Consider the following 20,049-nt stretch of genomic DNA (forward strand, 5'->3'; position numbering starts at 1 on the left):
AACCTGTAGCCCTCCAGATGTTAGAATAATAGAATTGTAAAGTTGGGAGGAACCATGAAAGCCCCTGCAATTCAGCAATCTATTTGCACAATGTGGGGCTCAAGCCCACAATCCTGAGATTAAAAGTCTCATGCTCCACCGACTGGACAATAGTGAAGGCTCCAATTTCCATCATTGCCATCCAGCATGACCAATGGTCAGGGATGATGGAAGATGGAGTCCCACGACATCTGGAGACCACAGGTTAGCCACCCCTGCTTTAGGTCATATGCATGCTACTTTGTAACATTGTCTATGATGAGTGAAATGATGCTGTCCTTCCTCACTATTTCTATCACAACTGTGCAGAACTGTTGCCTTTGATAAACTGTACTTTGAGTTGTACTCTGAAAGTTGTACTGAGAATACTCAGTTGCCATTTCTGTAAGAGCTTCCATCTCCTCTTGAGACCAATCTGCTTGGTGTTAGTTTTAGACTAGACCATAAGCATGACTTCTATCTTCTGCAGATAAACAATAGTTAATACAACCAACTCCCAGAAATCTTATATGTGAACTTCAGGATACTACTAGTGATAGTCAGTAGCATGTGTGAAAGATTGGTTCTACAATGAAGTAGATTATATTTCAACACTTCCTTTTGAAGAGATGTTGCAGTACTTCTTAAAGGAAAGGAAATTCTCCCAGTGTAAGGAACATACTCTCCTTAAGAAGGACTGTTGTGCACTCTTCAACTTGGTTAGCAAGGAAAACCAAATCACAACATTATTTGCATCTAAATTTTATCTCTCAGTAAGAAGAAAGGGCAGAGATTGTATGAACATCCATTTCTCCCAGCCCCTTTTCCTCCTAACAATGTCTTCTCCTTAAGATGCAATGGCAGCATTGGGAAACAGCAAAGTTTGGCAGTCCTTCTGCTTCCACTGTGGAGTCCATGGTAATAGTGCCCTGAAGACTGACTGGTCCAGAATCTGCTGGTGATGCCTGAAATTATGCTCACAAGGTATTTGATCACAAAGAGAGTTAAGTCAGTGACCTTTGGGGCAAACGTGCTGCGGCAAGTGTCCAGGGAGGCCTGTTTATAGAAGTGACACCTTCACAACGTTGCCAAGCACTAAATATAGAAGACCCCAATACTCACCACAAATTTCACCAGCTTCTCAGTCTTAGTGCCATCATGCTTCATGATGGTCTAGTATGAGAAAGAGGGGCAGAAATGGTTTTGAAACCCTCACTCCTAAACTTTAGGATATGGGGTTTACCTTATTATACCCTCAATAAAATAAGGCTGCAGTACTATGCACAATTACCTGGGAGTAGAAAAAGGTAAAGGTAAAGGACCCCTGGACAGTTAAGTCCAGTCAAAGGCGACTATGGGGTTGTGGCATTCATTTCACTTTCAGGCCGAGGAAGCCGGCGTTTGTCTGCAGACAGCTTTCTGTGTTGTGTGGCCAGCAGGACTAAACCGCTTCTGACGCAATGGAACACCATGACGGAAACCAGACCGCAAGGAAACACCATTTACAGTGGTACCTATTTATCTACTTGCACTGGCGTGCTTTCAAACTGCTAAGTTGGTAGGAGCTGGGACAGAGAAACAGGAATCACAGGGATTTGAACCGCTTACCTTCCGATCGGCAAGTCCAATAGGCTCAGTGGTTTAGACCACAGCACCACCCAGTCCCCTACCTGGGAGTAAGGGATGCTGGGTATCTAACAAGATGCTGAGAAACTAGATTTGGCTTAATCATTTTAAACAGGACAATCAGGACTTTTGCCAACACTTTGAAACAGAAGGAAACCTTGTAGCAACCAAATCTATCAATCAGATGGCAGCACAGGGTGCATTTTTAAACTACAGCAAAACACCAATAACACTATCCATCAAAAGTTTCTTTTAATTTATTCAGCAGTAAGCCATGGCTAATAAAAACCGAATTATTTTTTAATATCCTACATCTTTGAGATGTGCCTAGAGCTTTGCCTGAGATACTTGCCTGACAATATAAAGTTCATGGTTTATTCAACCACAGCAGCTGTTGTAAACCCGAGGTTGTCATTTATTTTTCGGCTTCTGAAAAAGATTTATCATCTGATTTCAAATGCAGCATACATTTAGCCCTCAGATCTAGCGCTAAGCTAACCATGTTGACGTTTTATTAGGCATCAACAAGAGGAGAAAAGTGGCTGGTTGCCTATAAAGCAGCAAACTATAAATACGAGGATTCTTCAAACTTTATAACCCCTTTCATAACTATTTTAATTACAGGAACAGTTAATTTCTCCCCTCTTCCTAACTTTGTGGAGCATATGGGGCTGGGCAGACTGATTGGTTTGTCTGGCCCAGTGGTGCCTAGTCTGGCTAGCAAGAGGCTTTGAGTTTTGGGATTTCCCAGCCTTGCTGCCCAGGGCCCAGCTGGGTGAGGATACTCAAGCCAAGCCTAAGAGCTTCTGTGTGCAGGATGCACATTTTAACATTGAGTTTAACAGTCCCTCAAAGAACCTTATAGTGGGGTAAGAGAGCTGAAAATAATTCCAATACAGTGGTGCCTCGCAAGACGAAAAGAATCCGTTCCGCGAGTCTCTTCGTCTTGCGGTTTTTTTCGTCTTGCGAAGCAAGCCCATTAGCGCTATTAGCGATTTAGCGGCTATTAGCGGCTATTAAAGGTTTAAGGGATTAGCGGATTAGCTGCTAAAAGGCTATTAGCGGCTTAGCGGGCTTAGCGGATCAGCTGATAAGCGGCTTAGCGATCAGCTGTTAAGCGGCTTAGTGGCTTGGGGAAAAGGGGGGGGGGACCCGCAGGAATTCGCAATACATTTTCGTCTTGCAAAGCAAGCCCATAGCAAATTTGTTTTGCGAAGCACCTCCAAAACGGAAAACCCTTTCATCTAGCGGGTTTTCCATCTTGTGAGGCATTCGTCTTGCGGGGCACCACTGTATATTTCACATCTGGCAACCAATACATCCCTTGGGTTTCGAATAGTACTTAGCTAAAAAGGACCCCTGACCATTAGGTCCAGTTGCGGATGACTCTGGGGTTGCAGCACTCATCTCACTTTACTGGCCGAGGGAGCCGGCGCACAGCTTCAGGGTCATGTGGCCAGTGTGACTAAGCCGCTTCTGGCGAACCAGAGCAGTGCCGTTTACCTTCCCACCAGAGCGGTACCTATTTTTGTACTTGCACTGCATGCTTTTGAACTGCTAGGTTGACAGGAGCAGGGACTGAGCAACGGGAGCTCACCCCGTTGTGGGGATTCAAACTGCCGACCTTCTGATCGGCAAGCCCTAGGCTCTGTGGTTTAACCCACAGCACCACCCACGTCCCTTATAGTACTTGGGTAGACGAGTCTAAAAAGCCCAGGATACAAATTTCCATGGCCTTCCAGTGGCTATGGTAGCTCATTTACCAGAGGTATGTATTTGGTGTTAACTCTGGAAATGTATGCTTGATTCTAACTAAACTAAGCCTCCTGGTGAATATTTTGCTCTAGGAGGCTTAGTTTGATCAGAATTGAGAATACACTTCCAGAGTTAATGCTAAATCAATAGGGCTGCCATACATCCAGAATTTGCCATCCATACCCTGGATTCGGCCAACGGAAACAGCGTCCGGATGAAAATCGCTCACATGTCTGGGAAAATCCAGGCGCATTCTGTTGGAAGTCTAGATTTTGGCGAATTTCCTTAAAAGTAGCTCAACAACTTTTGTGTCCGGATTTTCACTTTTTGAAATATGGCAACCCTACATTACTTCCAGTAAATTGGGCTGTCCCCTGAGCCCACTAGATTTCATCGCAAGGGATCATTGCCTTAGGAGAGCGAGAAAAATTCTCAGGGACGATTCACACCCCGGGCAGCACCTCTTTAATCTTCTACCCTCGGGCAGGAGATATAGAAGTATAGTCAGTCGTACCAACAGTCTAAAAAACAGTTTCTATCCGTGGGCTATTAGACTGCTGAAATGAAAATAATATAGTGCAACTGATTTTCAGGGTTGGTGTGTTGTGCGACAAGCACACAGAGTGCAATGAGATTGAGTGTTTGCAGCGGGGGGGGGGGGGGCTTAGTTAATTTCATTGGACACTAGAAGTACATTGACAATAAAGGTATTATTATTAAATGAGCCACCATAGCTGCTAGGGGTTTGTGAGCCTAGCATAAGCCTTTTCTTTGGACAAAGAAGAACTTACTCATGAAAGGTCAGTGAAAGAAAATCAAATTTTTGATCTCCTTATCACAAACATAAGAACTTCTCCACAGAAGCAAAAAGATTATTGTTTTGCCTATGTTGATCTGCCTAGAAGAGAGGATTGACAACAAAAGCTGATAGCACAAAAAATTATGCTAACAAAACCAGTCGCTCATCAGGAGATGGAGTAACCAAATTCATGGAGTATCCTGGTCTACCTTCACTGCCAAAGGCTGGGTGTCTCTGCATCCCAGCTGCTAGAATCAAAAGTAGTAACCTTTAGGTTGGATTATTGCAATGCGTTATACATGGAGATACCTCAGAAGATGGTTCTAAAACTTCAACTGGGGCAGAACTTGGCAGCCAGGTTGCTCACTGGGGCAAGACAGTTTGAGCATATTACTCCAATCCTGGTCCGACGGCAATGGTTACCAATTAGTTTCTGGGCCCAATTAAAAGTGCTGGTTTGAACCTATAAAGCCCTCAATGGCTTAGGACCACAATACCTCAGGACCACCTCTTTCTTATGAACCTACCTGGACCCTGAGATCCAGGACCCTCTTACTTATGAACCTACCTGGACTCTGAGCTCATACCCCTTCCAATCTGCACCTCATCCCGAGGGATGAGGGTAGGGTGAACAAGGATTACTCACCTCCGTCACTGGTGCTGTGCAATGCCAAGTCTATAGGCAAGAAAACCGCCACCCTGCGAGATTTCTTTATCTCACAGGGGGTCGACCTGGCTTGTGTGACGGAGACCTAGGTGCGCAAAGGGGCAACAGTTACCTTACGAGAGATGGCGCCCCCGGGTTTCTCCATCCTCCACCAGTTGCGGACTGTGGGCCGGGGGGGGAGGGGTGGCATTATTAATCCGGGAAGATTGTCCTTTCAGGGCTCTACCATCGCCATCGATCCCCGGCATTGAATGTGTTGGCCTAGTGTGGGGCTCCGAGGAGAGCTTGGCTGTCTGGCTGGTGTACCGGCCACCTAGCGCACCAGCAGCCACCCTGTCAGGCCTATTGGAGGCTGTGGCTGGCTGGGCCTTGGAGTTCCCTAACCTATTGGTATTGGGGGACTTCAACATCCATGCTGATGCCACTCCCTCCTCACAGGCTCTGGACCTGGTGTCTTCCATGGTGACACTAGGGCTTTCCCAGTTTGTTTTGGGCCCCACACATCAAGCAGGCCACACACTGGATTTGATCTTTGGTGTAGGTATAGATGTGATCATGTCTCCTTCAATGAAGGTGCCATGGTCTGATCACTACGCTCTGAAAGCCAGGATTGACTTTCCACCCCCACCCTGCTTAGGTGGCGAGCCGATTTGGGCTCGCCCGCAGAGGCTGATGGACCCTCCCTTTTTTGTATTCTAATTCAAATTAACTGGTTCAGCAAATCCTTTCCCTCTTTCTCAGTTTTTTTTATCTATAATTTATCTTAACACAGTCTTACTTTAAATTTTCCACTTTAGCCCATTAACAATCAGTTTTTGCATAATCCTTAATAACATTTCTGCTAAAACCATATAACTTCATTCCAGTATTCTTCTAACATTCATTAATTTTGCAATATTTCTGTAAATATACTTTAAATTTTTTCCAATCTTCTTCCATCGACTCTTCTCCCTGGTCTCGGATTCTGCCGGTCATTTCCGCCATTTCCATGTAGTCCATCAGCTTCATCTGCCACTTTCTGCAGTGGCTCCCTGTTTATGGAATGCTCTCCCCAGGGAGGTTTGCCTGGCGCCTTCATTATATATATTTTTAGGCACCAGGTGAAAACTTTCCTCTTTAACCAGGCCTTTGGCTAATAGATATTCTACGGCCTTTTAAATGCTTTTGTGGGAGTGGGGGCTATTGTTTTGTTTCAGTTTTGGTCTAAGTATTTATTTGTGCTTTTACCTTGTATTTTTATCTTGTGATCTTTGGGTGAAGGGTGGTATAGAAATTAAATTAATAAATTAATAAAAATAAAAGTGAGGAGAGTGCTGTGGTGCCTTGGTTCTCACACGCCTTGGTACTCAAATGCCTTGGTTCCCAAACACCAAAAACCCAGAAGTAAGTGTTCCGGTTTTCAAACGTTTTTCAGAAGGCAAACATCCGATATGGCTGTCAGCTATTATTTCCAGGGCACCTTTACCAATGAGAAGCTGCGCCTTGGTTTTCGAACATTTTGGAAGTCAAACGGACTTCCAGAATGGATTAAGTTTGGCGCTTTTGTTTTTGCTATTTATTTTGTGTTTTTGTTTTTGAAGCTTTTTCTGTTAATTTGTTTTTGTGACTGTGTGGAACCCAGTTCAGCTATTGATTGATTGATTGATTGATTGATTGATTGACTGTGGAAATGGATAAAAGCCCCCCCATACAAACAATGACTATCATCAGTGCAGGTAAGAAAAATTAATTTTAATTTTTATCATCTACGATACTGTCTTATTTATTTTATAGTAAAGTACATTGATTATTGCTTTCATTTTATGGATCAGTGGTCTTGTTAGATAGTAAAACTCATGTTAAATTGCTGTTTTAGGGGTTGTTTTTCAAAGTCAGGAATGGATTAATCCATTTTGCATTACTTTCTATGGGAAAGCACGCCTTGGTTTTGGAATGCTTTGGTTTTGGAACGGACTTCTGGAATGGATTAAGTTTGATAACCAAGGTACCACTTAACTTGTAAGCTTTCCATAGATATCTGGTTTGCCACTGCAAGAACAGGATGTTGGACTCCGAAAGCCACATTCAGCAGAGCTACTGTTATGTTCTTATCCTTTTATATATGTAATAATTTTAATGGTTTTTCGAGATATTTTCCATCAAAGCATCCATCTTGCATACAAAATATAAAATCATTTGCCTGTTTCAGCCTAAGACTTCCCTCCTCCTTGTCTAATGGTTTCCCACATTAATCTCTAATATGCATTTTATTCTTAGTAACATTACTGTTAAATCATAATCTTAAACAAACTATAAATTATCTTTAGCAATAAATGATAAATTAAACCTACAAAACTTCTTGTAACCCGATTAGCGATGTCAATTGTTTACAGTTGTCTTTCAAATACAACATAAATTTATTCCAGTCTTTCAAGAAATTCTGGTCCTGCTGCTTCTGAATTTTCCCAGTCAATTTCGCCAATTCAGCGTAATCCATTAATTTCAACTGCCACTGTCCTTTTTTAAAGAGAAAAAAGAGAAAAAGACTACTTCAAAATTTACATAACTAAAGAGACTGGTGAATGATCAAATCTGTCTCTGCAAGGATTTAAGGTCTAACAATTAGCTCTGGCTATCAATGTGTCATCTTTTTCTGCTTTTTCCCAGACTAATTCCATTCTTTGCTCGTTTTGAATTCATGCACTGCTGGACCAAATGTTTAGAAGAGTAAAATATTCTGAAATATTAGGCGCCATTAGCTAAAGTGGTACCTCAGGTTAAGAACAGCTTCAGGTTAAGAACAGACCTCAGGAAGTTCTTAACTCTTAACCCAAGGTACATACACACACACACACACACACACACACACACACACACACAGTGGTACCTCGGGTTAAGAACTTAATTCATTCTGGAGGTCTGTTCTTAACCTGAAGCTGTTCTTAACCTGAGGTACCACTTTAGCTAATGGGGCCTCCTGCTGCAGCCGCACCACGGCCGCACGATTTCTGTTCTCATCCTGAAGCAAAGTTCTTAACCCGAGGTACTATTTCTGGGTTAGCGGAGTCTGTAACCTGAAGCATCTGTAACCTGAAGCGTCTGTAACCCAAGGTACCACTGTATATAATGTCACAGAGTTGGAAGAGACCCCGAGCCCCATCTAATCAAATCCTCTGCAATGCAGGAATCACAGCTAAAGCATCCATGACAGATAAAGCAACCATCTCCGTTCTGTTGACATTAAACAACTGGTTTCCCTGGCTTCATTTCCTAAACCATAGGTATTGGAAGGTGAGGAGAGAAATCAGCTGACATCTATGCCATCAAGTCTCCAGCATGAGATTGTGTGAAACTTCGGTTCTTACTCTCCCCCCTGCCGTTATCCTACTATATAAGGAACCACAATCTATAGATCTGAGTGCGCCACTTCTATTCTTTCAAATGGGATGGCTGCCTAGAGCGGCTGTGGACAGAAGGGATTGCTGTGAACCTTTATATCAAGCTGTGAAAACAAACGGAAAACATAATACAGAAAATCACATTCTGGTCCGTGTCTTGACTTGACTAGTTCCATGTTTCGTTGGGGAATCCTGTGCTGCTGTGATGCATTACTGTGCTCCTGCATTACTCTCGAGGCTGCCGATTCCAGAACTGCCTGATATCAGACGTTGGAGCCCAGCTTACAGCAAAGAGGGAGATCTGCAGCCTCAGTTCTAAGCAAGTTTACTTAAGAAGTGCAAGCCTGCTAATTTCAACAGCACTTCCAGTAAAAGCATGAGGATAAATGCAATTTTAATTTCTTGTCCCTAAATCCAGTGCTGTGGCCTAGCCGTGATGAAAGCAAAGTTACAAAGAGGTGTGTTTTGTCTGTGTGTGTGTCATTATTTATATTACTTATACTTGCAAAATTTTGAACATAATAGATCTAGCGGCTTGTTTTTAGCAAACTTTATTTTAATTATCTTTCACAGGAGGCAAAGACATGCGAATAACTTCTCCTGATTTAGTAGCTCAGCTTCAGAAGGCTATTTTAGGCAAGCTATTCAAGAGTTGCATGTCGATGTCCCCAGGGCCACCCCAATAACTCACATATCACACAGAATTTTTGTTTAAGGTTTTTGGCATAATTTTGGCCACAACTTTATTAAAATACAAAAATGTGAGTGGTTGCTTAGGCATTGGTTGCGACTATCTGTCCCCCCCCCCCATAGGGGACAGACTGACATTCCACACGATGCGAAAGTCAGAAAAGAGGAATACATTTTGGGGGTAGCGACGGAGCAGGGAACCTGCCCTCAGCCCTCCCCAAATGCAACCAGGAGCTCATTGCTATGGCCCGAGCCCCCTTGACAGAGTGGACGAACAATAGTTAGCCCCTGATTCCTTTAACGGAATCCCTTGCAGCAGCAGTATTAGAGGGGCAGGCACAGCCAATCCATGCCCCTCAACCAACCAAACCATAAACCAACGCCTAACCGCAACCTTACAAGTTGTGACGATTTGCTACACAGTAGGCAAAAACCAAATGGCCCCAGCCAATCAGCCAGATGGACAAAATTCCTACCGGGCCCCTGCCCCAAGAGCAGACAACCCCATGACAGGCATAGCAAGGTCAAAGCGAACAACCCTAATTCTAGGGAGGGGGGGATGGGCAATCCGATGCACAGGCGAAAAGAGGAAGCCCTAGCCTTGTGCAAGGAGTTTTAGCATTTCTGGCTGTCAATCAACAAATGGCAACATTAACTTCGTCCCAACAACAAGGGGAAGCCCCAATCGCATCAGTGGCCAACGATCAATTAGCCCGCCCCCAACTTTGGAGTGTCCTGGTGGCCCCCACCGCAACACAGGCTCTCCATGAAGGAGAACACACTTAATAGAACTATGGTTACTGCATCAAAGCAACAGATATGCATTCAGAGACAGAATAGAAGATCAGTCATCCCCATTCATAGAAAATAATCTCATTTTTAATATACTGTCCGATCCTGAATCTATTGCATGTCTGGAAGACCCATCTGTGAATCTACTTTTTTATCATTTTCCTGCAGCATTCCATTAGTGTTGCATGTGCGAAACAGCTATTTCATGTACACAGTGGCATACAAAAAAGGTATTTGGACAGTCCAGACAAATATATTCTATTGTTCTTACAGCTCCCAGCTTTTTAGCTGGTCCTTATTCCTGTGGCTATGATGTGTGGAGGTGTTTATCTTCCTGCCATCATTATTATCACCTGCTGATCATCTTTAGCTTGAGCTCCCATTTAAGGCATAAGGACAGGCCAGAACATTTTCTTTTCCTGGTCAGCTGGAAACTCACATTAATCACTGGAACTGTGAACATATTTGAGGGCCAAGCTTTGGTGATCGTTGCCACAAATTAAATCCTGGAAGCTTGTCCAAGCAAGAAAACACCAACATTCTGGGCTGCATCAATAGGAGTATAGCATCTAGATCAAGGGAAGTAATAGTGCCACTGTATTCTGCTCTGGTCAGACCTCACCTGGAGTACTGTGTCCAGTTCAGGACACTGACAAACTGGAACGTGTCCAGAGGAGGGCAACCAAAATGGTCAAAGGCCTGGAAACGATGCCTTATGAGGAACGGCTAAGGGAGCTGGCCATGTTTAGCCTGGAGAAGAGGAGGTTAAGGGGTAATATGATAGCCATGTTCAAATATATAAAAGGATGTCACATAGAGGAGGGAGAAAGGTTGTTTTCTGCTGCTCCAGAGAAGCGGACACGGAGCAATGGATCCAAACTCCAAGAAAGAAGATTCCACCTAAACATTAGGAAGAACTTCCTGACAGTAAGAGCTGTTTGACAGTGGAATTTGCTGCCAAGGAGTGTGGTGGAGTCTCCTTCTTTGGAGTCTTTAAGCAGAGGCTTGACAACCATATGTCAGGAGTGCTCTGGTGGTGTTCCTGCTTGGCAGGGGGTTGGACTCGATGGCCCTTGTGGTCTCTTCCAACTCTATGATTCTATGATTCTATGATTCTATGACTCTACCACAAACACCTGCAGTTTTATGAAGAAATCAGAGGGGCTTGAGATGGATAATGGGTCGTGAATTGTACTGCAGCTATTAAACAGAATCTTGATTCTGCCTCTGCTTACACTGATATCACTTAATCAAATTAAAACACAATTGTATTCATTTTGTCTGTGTGCCTGTCCAGAAAATTGCTAAATGTTGAAATACCAGGAGGATGAACTCTTTTGTTCAGCTAGCCAACAAAAACCAAACAGGCATTCTTTTGCAAAGTGAGTTCTCCTGGTGGTTCGCTTTAGAAGCAATTAGACAGCATAAATAATTAGAACTTCTGGTTGTGTAAATAATTGAGGATTGTCTAAAAAGAACATTTTATGCTCATTATCCTTAATTCAAGCTAAGCATTATTATACAAAATAAGAGGGTAAGAGTCTGTCTTGAGGACTGGGGAACACTTTCTTGATAATATACTGGTTATAAACCCAGGGAGGGAGAGGGGGGAGAGAGAGAGAGACTGAGCAAGATACATTACTGTTACTGAAATGAATGGATGATTAATTAGGGCACTCACTGATGAGAAGATATGGAGCAGTCTTTAGAGATTCACCATTCTAATGTCAACCTTTAAAAAAAAAATCCTAGATGATAATCACATCTGTAATGAAATCAGTTTATGGTAGTTTCAAATTTGGATTCCACAGACAAATGGAAGACATTAATAAGAGGAAGACAGGGAATTTGTGTATCCCAAACAACTCATTCACCTACAACGCTGATCACATTTATTATAAACCACTCTTCTTGCCACAAGAGTCCAGGGCAGCTAATAATAAATAATACGGTTCTGAATCATAGTCTCCAATTGCCACGAAAATGCCAAGACCTTCATGAGCCATGGTGGCTTCTCACTTTGTCATGCAGGGTCCCAGATTCCCAATGCAAGTCTTTCCTTCTCCTCCTCCCCACTCAAAAAACTCAAATCTTTCTCCAACTTTTCATTCATTGCTCCTTCCATCTCCTGGTCAGGCAAAGAGAGAAGCAACAACCTACTTGGGGTTCTCATTTTGCAAGCTCTTAGGAGATGCTCGGCAACATCACACACAACGGGGAGCGTCTGCTCTGCATCCAAACCCACCTTCTTTGCATTGCTGTCTCACCTTTTGTTATGTACTGAGTTGAATAGGATCCAAACTGCAGCAGTCTGATTGGTCCTAGACCAATAGGATCCAAAATGCAGCAGTCTGATTGGTCCTAGAACAATGCAGCAGTATGATTGGTTGGCAGGAACCACCCAATCATGCTCCAGATAGAAGTGAATCCACAACCTGATTGGCTTGCAGTAGAATTCCGGAATTAGCTAATCATGATCAGCCCATTGTGTAAATAATGTATATAAAGCAGATACTTTGAGGGGACATTCATTCATTCCTCCTCACCACTATGAGCTGAATAAAGAGCATGAAATCACTTTGCGACTCTGAGTATATTTCACCTTTCATTGCCAGTTTCCTTTGGGAGCTGTCTCTGGGCCGTCGCCACCTGTGTGTGTCACAGGTATTTCTTTATTGGCTCCTGCTTTGAGAGAGATGCAGAGAGATCTAACCCTGCAGTTTGGCTCTCTCTCTCTCTCTGGCTTAAAATGAACCAGAATAGATTCCTAGGGACGTGGGTGGCACTGTGGGTTAAACCACAGAGCCTAGGACTTGCCGCTCAGAAAGCAGGCGGTTCGAATCCCCGCGATGGGGTGAGCTCCCATTGCTCGGTCCCTGCTCCTGCCAACCTAGCAGTTTGAAAGCACGTCAAAGTACAAGTAGATAAATAGGTACTGCTCTGCCAGGAAGGTAAACGGCGTTTCCGTGCGCTGCTCTGGTTCACCAGAAGTGGGTTAGTCATGCTGGCCACATGACCCGGAAGCTGTACACCGGCTCCCTCAGCCAATAAAGCGAGATGAGCTTTGCAACCCCAAAGTCGGCCACGACTGGACCTAATGGTCAGGGGTCCCTTTACCCTTTACCTTTAGATTCCTAGAGAGGTAGAGAATTTAGGGAGATGAGGGAGGGGGGTCCTCTGGAGCAAAAAGGCCTCTCTCCAAAGTACCTACCTGCCTGGCTTCTCCCATGGATGGGGAAAAGACATTGATCTCTCCTTTGAACTGAATCAGTGGTGCCTTCTAAAATCTGATGGTTCTCCCCATTTTGTGCATTGGGTTGGAGTCCCAGGGCAACTGGGGGAGGAGGTCCTGGGGGGGGGTCTGTGCAGCTGATCCATCCAAGATTCACCACAACACTAGGAAGCTGCAGATGCTTACATATTCCTAATTTGCTCAGAAGTTTGAGACGATAAAAAGGAGATGTTTATGTATCCCCAAGGCTCACAAGTTTATATGTCCCTGGATATATACATATCATATCATATCATATCATATCATATCATACACCTGCACAATCACAGCAATAATGTTGTTCAAAGTTATCATACTTCCAAAATAAACCTAAATGCATGATGACTTCACATAGTCTCCACACAGACGCGCACACACGCACACACACACATTTAGTTGTATTTATTGATTTGGGGTTTTCTTTTCCCCTCGGGCTTCCCTAAATGCAATGCATAAATTCAAAGATTTCTGTGCTTAAAATACGGCAGTTTCAAGTGTTTCCTCTAATAGCTTTTGTACTTGACCAGGAAGAAATGCTCAGGCAGTGATGCAGAACAGAAGGTCCCTATTTTCATCTGAGGGATGTTGGAGGGTATTTTGAGTGCAAAGTAAAAAGAACAGTACCAAGTGCAGCTGACGAGTGAGTGTTAAACAAGTTGTTTTAGGTTGTTGGTTAGTTGTGGTTTGGTAGGAAGGTATGTTGCTGATATTAAGAGATGTTCTCTGGCTTCCTGCCTGTCTCCAAGCACAATTCAAAGTGTAGGTGCTTGCCTTTTAAAAACCTAAATGAAGCAAAGTACTTGAAGCAATGGTTGCTCCCATAACCAGCCTGCCCATCCAGAGGGCATCTTCAGGTTCTTCTCTCTCTCTCTCTCTCTCTCTCTCTCTCTATTTAGAATATTCATTTAAACAACCTTAAAATATTACTGACTTCCCTTCTTCTCTTTCCATGGTTAATTTTATATAAACTTAACCAGGCTTCCTCAACCTTGGCCCTCCAGATGTTTTGAGACTACAATTCGCATCATCCCTGACCACTGGTCCTGCTATCTAGGGATCGTGGGAGTTGTCGGCCAAAAACGTCTGGAGGGCCAAGGTTGAGGAAGCCTGAACTAAACCATTCAATATTCCATCACACTGAGAGCCAGTGTGGTGTAGTGGTTAAGAGCGGTAGTCACGTAATCTGGGTAACCGGGTTCGCGTCTCCGCTCCTCCACATGCAGCTGCTGGGTGACCTTGGGCCAGTCACAGTCTCTCAGCCCCACTCACCTCACAGAGTGTTTGTTGTGGGGGAGGAAGGGAAAGGAGAATGTTAGCCGCTTTGAGACTCCTTAGGGTAGTGATAAAGTGGGATATCAAATCCAAACTCTTCTTCTTCTTCTTCATTATTACTTCCATTGAAACTTATTTACACTGTTGAATTTATCTTAATACTGCCAAGGTTTTCAAGTGTACAAAGTCCCCCCCATATATTCAATAGACATTTTCCAATCTTCTTTAAATGAATGTTCTTCTTGTGCTCTTATTCTGTGTGTTCAGTCTTCAAGCTGTGCATCAGCTTAAGTTGCCATTCTTCTTTAGTTGGGACCTTGCTCGTTTTCCATTTGGGGGCTAACAAAACATGGGCTGCTGTAGTGGCATACATAAATAACCTTTTTTTGACACCTGGGAATTTCCATCTGAATTATCCCCAACAAAAAGGACTCGGATTTTTGTGTGGGGTATTATTATTATTATTATTATTATTGAAAAGTGCTTTTAAACATTTTTTAATTCATCATAAATTATTTCCCAATACTCTTTTATCCTTTCACAGGTCCACCACATATAAAAGAATGTACCCTCGACCTCGTTGCAGCTCCAGTACTTATCTCATTCAGTCTTATACATCTTAGCAAGCCTACTCGGAGTTAAATTCATCCGTAAATCATTTTCAAGCTCTTCTCTAGGTCACCACCCCATCAAAGGTAAGAGCCTAATAGCAACAAGATGCAGAGCTGCCTTGGTAGTAGCACCCTGTTTATGGAGTTCTATCCCCAGAGAAGGATCCATGTTATTTTCTTTGGGGCACCAGAGCAAAATGCATACATGCATATATAGATACATATTGCAACTGGGTTGCTCACTTGGTTATAGCATGGTGCCAATAATTGTCAGGGACCGTGCTGAGGAGGGCTTCACTGAGGAAGAATGGTGGGAGCCACCCCCTCCCCCTGATCCTGATCCTGAATCTTCCCAGGAGCAGGAGGACAGTATAGATTTGGAACAGTGGTTTGCAGAGGGACATAGTTCAGAAGGCAGAAGCTGGGAAATACTGGATGGGGAATAGCTAGGAGAAAAAACACTGGGAGAGAGAGGGTTAACAGATTCACAGTCTCTGGACAGCATTCACCTCCCCTTCTCCAAAGTCAAGGAGAGCTCAGAAAGTGTCAGAACAGAAAGCACAGAGGGTACAAGCTCAGATTACAAGACGTAGGAGTGACATAGATTAACAGGGACTGAAGGAGGTGAAATCCTTAACTGGGAGCACCGCCATTTCTAGGAGACATGTTCTTTGTTCTCTCACTGTGAAGATTCTAACTGGTAAGGCGTTCCTTTTGTTTGATCCTTTGTTCACTGCCCTGGGGGAGGAAGCTGATTCCCTGAAGCCTCACAATAATGGTTGCTTACCCCTTTCACTAGGTGGGCACCTGGTTGCCATCCCAGGGCAGTAAGAACACAATGCACATGGCCAGGTGGCCATTGAGAGAATTCCCTTTGGCTTCCTGGCTCGAGTGCCTGTCGGCTGCTGCAGTCCAAATTGGCCAATGTATGGCCTTATCTGAGGTGTGTGCCTTGGTGGCTGAAAGGGGCAATGGCTGCATGCCTGCCCGGGCAGCCAGCAAAGCATAAAAGCTGGCAGCGCCTTCCTACCTCAGCGTAATCAAGGTTGCAGATTTGAGCCCATAAGAGACAGCTGCATATTTCTGCATTGCAGGGGTCGGACTGGATGACGCTCATGGTCCCTTCCAACTCTATGATTCTGACATCACGCTATCTGTATGCTACCTATCCATAGCCAAAATAATGATCAGGCTGCCTTGCATCAAGGGGGGGGGGGGACATAATTACAAGCAGAACAAAATTACTCAAAAACAATAAATAAAACTTCAAACTGAACCACTTCCACATAAATCAAAAATCCAGCTCTGCATTATCCTTCTCAAGCTACAGTGACTAGAGCTGTACACAGTATTCCACATGTGGTTGCACTGTTGACTTCTGTAATGGCGTTACGATATTGGTAGGTTTTTGTTTCTGTTTTGTAATCTCTTTCCCAATGATCCCTAACATGGAATTTGTCTTCTTCGCAGCTGAAAGAGGAGTAACAGTGTCCCCCGTGCCCCTCGATAGCCAAAAGCCTTCTGCTAAAAGTACCTCTTTGCACGTATAATAAACAGCAAGAGCTCTGATAAAATGAGGATTTTGCTTCCACCGACTGTCTTGCTTCATGAGGGAATAAGTGGAGAAAATGCCTGAAAGAGAGACCCACTTTAAGGATGATCCATCTTTGAGCCTCATTACCTTGAGCGCCTGCCTTGGCTACTGGAGTCTGTGGGAGAGTAATGTTGCTAAGAGGAGGGGGGGTGTTTCTCTCCCCTTTTAAAACCTGTAAAAGGCTAAACATGTTGCCAGAAGGAGTCTACAGTTCAGCTCCATTACTGTGCCTCCCTCATCAGGGAAGTTTTAAAGTATCCTGATGTTTTCTGGCTGTCCAACTAAATCGCTTCTCTGTTTGATATCCCACAGACTTTACAGTTCCTGCAAAGTACACTTCACAAATAAATCAGGCAGCTAGGTAACCGGATAGCTGTTTTAAACAGCACGTTGTTAAGGTTTCTGTCCTTCGGATCTGTCAGCGCAAATTTGTAATGAATACTTTACCTGCATGGTTTGTCAGATTTAAGCGCAGTCATATTACTCCGTGGGGCAATTCATCAACTCACGCTTCATTCTTTTAGGAACTGGGTATTGGGTTTCCAGAAGAAGGAGAAATCAACGCCCTCCTCTTATAGGCTTCAGGCCACATATATTTAAATTATACAGGCTTGAGGGGGAAAAGGAAACAAGATAAAATTATAAAACTGCTTCAGTGTGATCATCGTCAGCCTAAAACAGAGGTATGTAAACTTGCACATCAATGCTGTATCACAACTGCCATCATTCCTGACCATTGCACCTGCCAACTGAGGCCGATGGGAGTTGAAGTCCAACAACATTCCTGCATTGCAGGATGTTGGACTAGATGACCCTCGTGGTACCTTGAAACTCTACATTTCTCATTTCCTTATATATATATATTATCAGATTTTCTGTTTTACAATTTAAAGTACTCATTTTACATCCTTAAGATACCAATGACTTCCCTTCTTCTCTTTCCATGGTTCATTTTACATATCATAAATCCCTGCATATTTTACAAAAACTATACCATTCAGTATTCCGTTATTGCATCCATCAAAATGTGTTTACGAGTCTGTGACTAGGAAATGCAGCGCAGCACCACTCTGATCTATGGGATTTATGCATTTCCGATTCAGTTTCCCTGCTCTTTCAAATTCCATTCAGCGTGAAGCAAAAGGAAAACTTCGCTGATAAAAATTCCAAAGCAAATGCTGTTGACAGTCACCATATGCAGATTGGAGGAGAGAAGAAGAGAAGAAGAAGAGTTTGGATTTGATATCCCGCTTTATCACTACCCTAAGGAGTCTCAAAGCGGCTAACATTCTCCTTTCCCTTCCTCCCCTACAACAAACACTCTGTGAGGTGAGTGGGGCTGAGAGACTTCAGAGAAGTGTGACTAGCCCAAGGTAGCAGCTGCATGTGGAGGAGCAGGGAATCAAACCCAGTTCACCAGATTACGAGTCCACCGCTCTTAACCACTACACCACACTGGAGAGAAATAGTGTGTGGTTCACACCGAATACTGCAGATCAGACTCTGTCCGGAATTGGCTGGATACTGAGAAGTCGGCAGGGTTGGAGAGTGAGTTGGAATAAGGGATTGGTGATCTGGGGGAGCCTGTAGCAGCTGGGAGACGAGAGGCAGAGGCAGGAGAAGCTGCAAAACTGGAGAGTGAACAAGAGTTGAGGAAGCTTCTCGTGCTGTCTTCACCTCTCCTGCTCCACTGTCTCCCAGGACCAGAAGATGAGTGAAGTGGGAAGAACAGAAACAGGTTACAAACCATAGGGGAGATACATAAGATGAGGTCAGGGGCAGGCCCTCTCTGTTGCAGAACCTGACTCATCAGGTGCCAACCTAGGAGTAGCTGAGACACATAGGACTGATGGACAAGCCTTTTCCTAACTTACAAGTCTACCTTTGACCAAAAAAAGAGTTAATTCCTCTCTCTGGACATTCTGTGCCTGCCAGCACCATGGCAGACTGTTTGCACAGAGGTATTAAAGAGTGGTGCTGTGGCCTAAACCACTGAGCCTCTTGGGGTCACCAATCAGAAGTCAACAGTTCATATCTCCATAACAGGGTGAGCTCCCATTGCTCTGTCCCAGCTCCTGCCAACCTAGCAATTTGAAAGCACACCAGTGCAAGTAGATAAACAGGTACCACTGTGGTGGGAAGGCTTTTCTGTGCGCTCTGGTTTCTGTCATGGTGTTCCATTGCTCCAGAAGTGGTTTAGTCATGCTGTTCACATGACCTGAAAAGCTGTCTGCAGACAAACTCTGGCTCCCTTGGGCTGAAGTGAGATGAGCGCCGCAACCCCACAGTCACCTTTGACTGGATTTAACCATCCAGGGGTCCTTTACCTTTTAGCCTACAGAGGTATTGGACCCCTATTGCACGTGGGAAGTTGAGCTAAAGTTGAGAGTGCACCCTAATAAAGATTGATCCTAATAAAAGATTGGTCCTAATAAAGGTATTAATTGCTTCTAGTAAAGGTATTACCTTTTACCATTCATTAATTTCACAACTACCCACAACTGTGAAACAGGATGAGGATGAGTATAAGTACAAAAAAAAATGCAGGTAATATATAACTATCACGATTGTGTGTGCGTGTTTGGGGAGGCAACATGTAGCTTAGCCTAGGGGAATAGTTCACTTAGGAACAAATGTTCAGAGCAACTTAGTTCGCAGATAAAGCCCTTCTTGATCTCTCTGAAATCTTTACTTCAGCAATAAGTCACAGGGTAAAGATCTGGAAAGAAGAAGATATTCTTCTCTCATTTCGAACGTCCCTTAGTCTTTTCACGGCTCAGCCTTAAGTGAAGGTTTGTGCTGATGTCTGTACACAGCTATCTGTCCCAAAGGCCTCATTCTGAAAATGCGGAGTGAATGCTGTGCTTCTCCTGTGAGAGCCTTAGTCTAAGTTGTGTCAGTCACTCAATAAAGGATTTGAACACTGACAACCTTTTCTATGTTTCTCAGTAAAGGCAGAAGAATATGTCCTACACTGACAAATCTGGGTCTGGAAATATGGGTCATACTTGAATAGCTGTGGTGATGAATCTTGTGGCAAATGTATATTTGGCATGAAAGAAGTGTGGTGAGAGGGAGATTTTTCACTTATCTGAGAATCCCAGGGGGCAGGGATTGGCTGGGGACAAGGGTTGAAGGGGGAAAGTGGTGGCCAGGAGAAGGAAGAAGGACCACTTCCCCACTTCTTGTGTTACCCATTTAGATGGTAATTGTGAGAATTAGAGAACAAAATGGGGAGGGGGTATTCTTGAAGAATGGAAATCTTTTGTGGAATCTTTTTTAAAATATCATGATTCTGTTAAAACATATGCAGGATTTGAAGTATAGCAACAGATGAGAATTTGTAGTTCAATAATTTAGAACTGATATATAAAACGTAAGGGTAAAATATAAGTAACACAGCAGCTTTATAAGGGAATAAAAGTACACCATGGGTGGATGGGAAGTCAAAGGATATGAGATTATTTGTTCTTATTGTATTTTAAGAGAATTTGTAAAAACTGAAAATTTAATTTAAAATATTATAATGTAGATGGCTTCAGAAATGGATTAAGCTTTTCAATGTCTACTACTAACC

General features: G+C 43.6%; 1 long non-coding RNA gene across 1 annotated transcript; it reads left to right on the forward strand.

Annotated features, from left to right (window-relative positions):
• Positions 1-8,634: 8,634 nt before the first annotated feature.
• On the forward strand, positions 8,635-17,099 carry LOC310676424. The gene is made up of 3 exons (XR_014510560.1): positions 8,635-8,700; positions 14,812-14,962; positions 16,997-17,099. It is a non-coding gene; the product is annotated as an uncharacterized lncRNA (long non-coding RNA).
• The last annotated feature ends 2,950 nt before the right edge of the window (positions 17,100-20,049 follow it).

The sequence above is a fragment of the Podarcis tiliguerta genome (genome assembly GCF_965153285.1).
Source record: "Podarcis tiliguerta genome assembly, chromosome: 4".
NCBI lineage: Eukaryota > Metazoa > Chordata > Lepidosauria > Squamata > Lacertidae > Podarcis > Podarcis tiliguerta.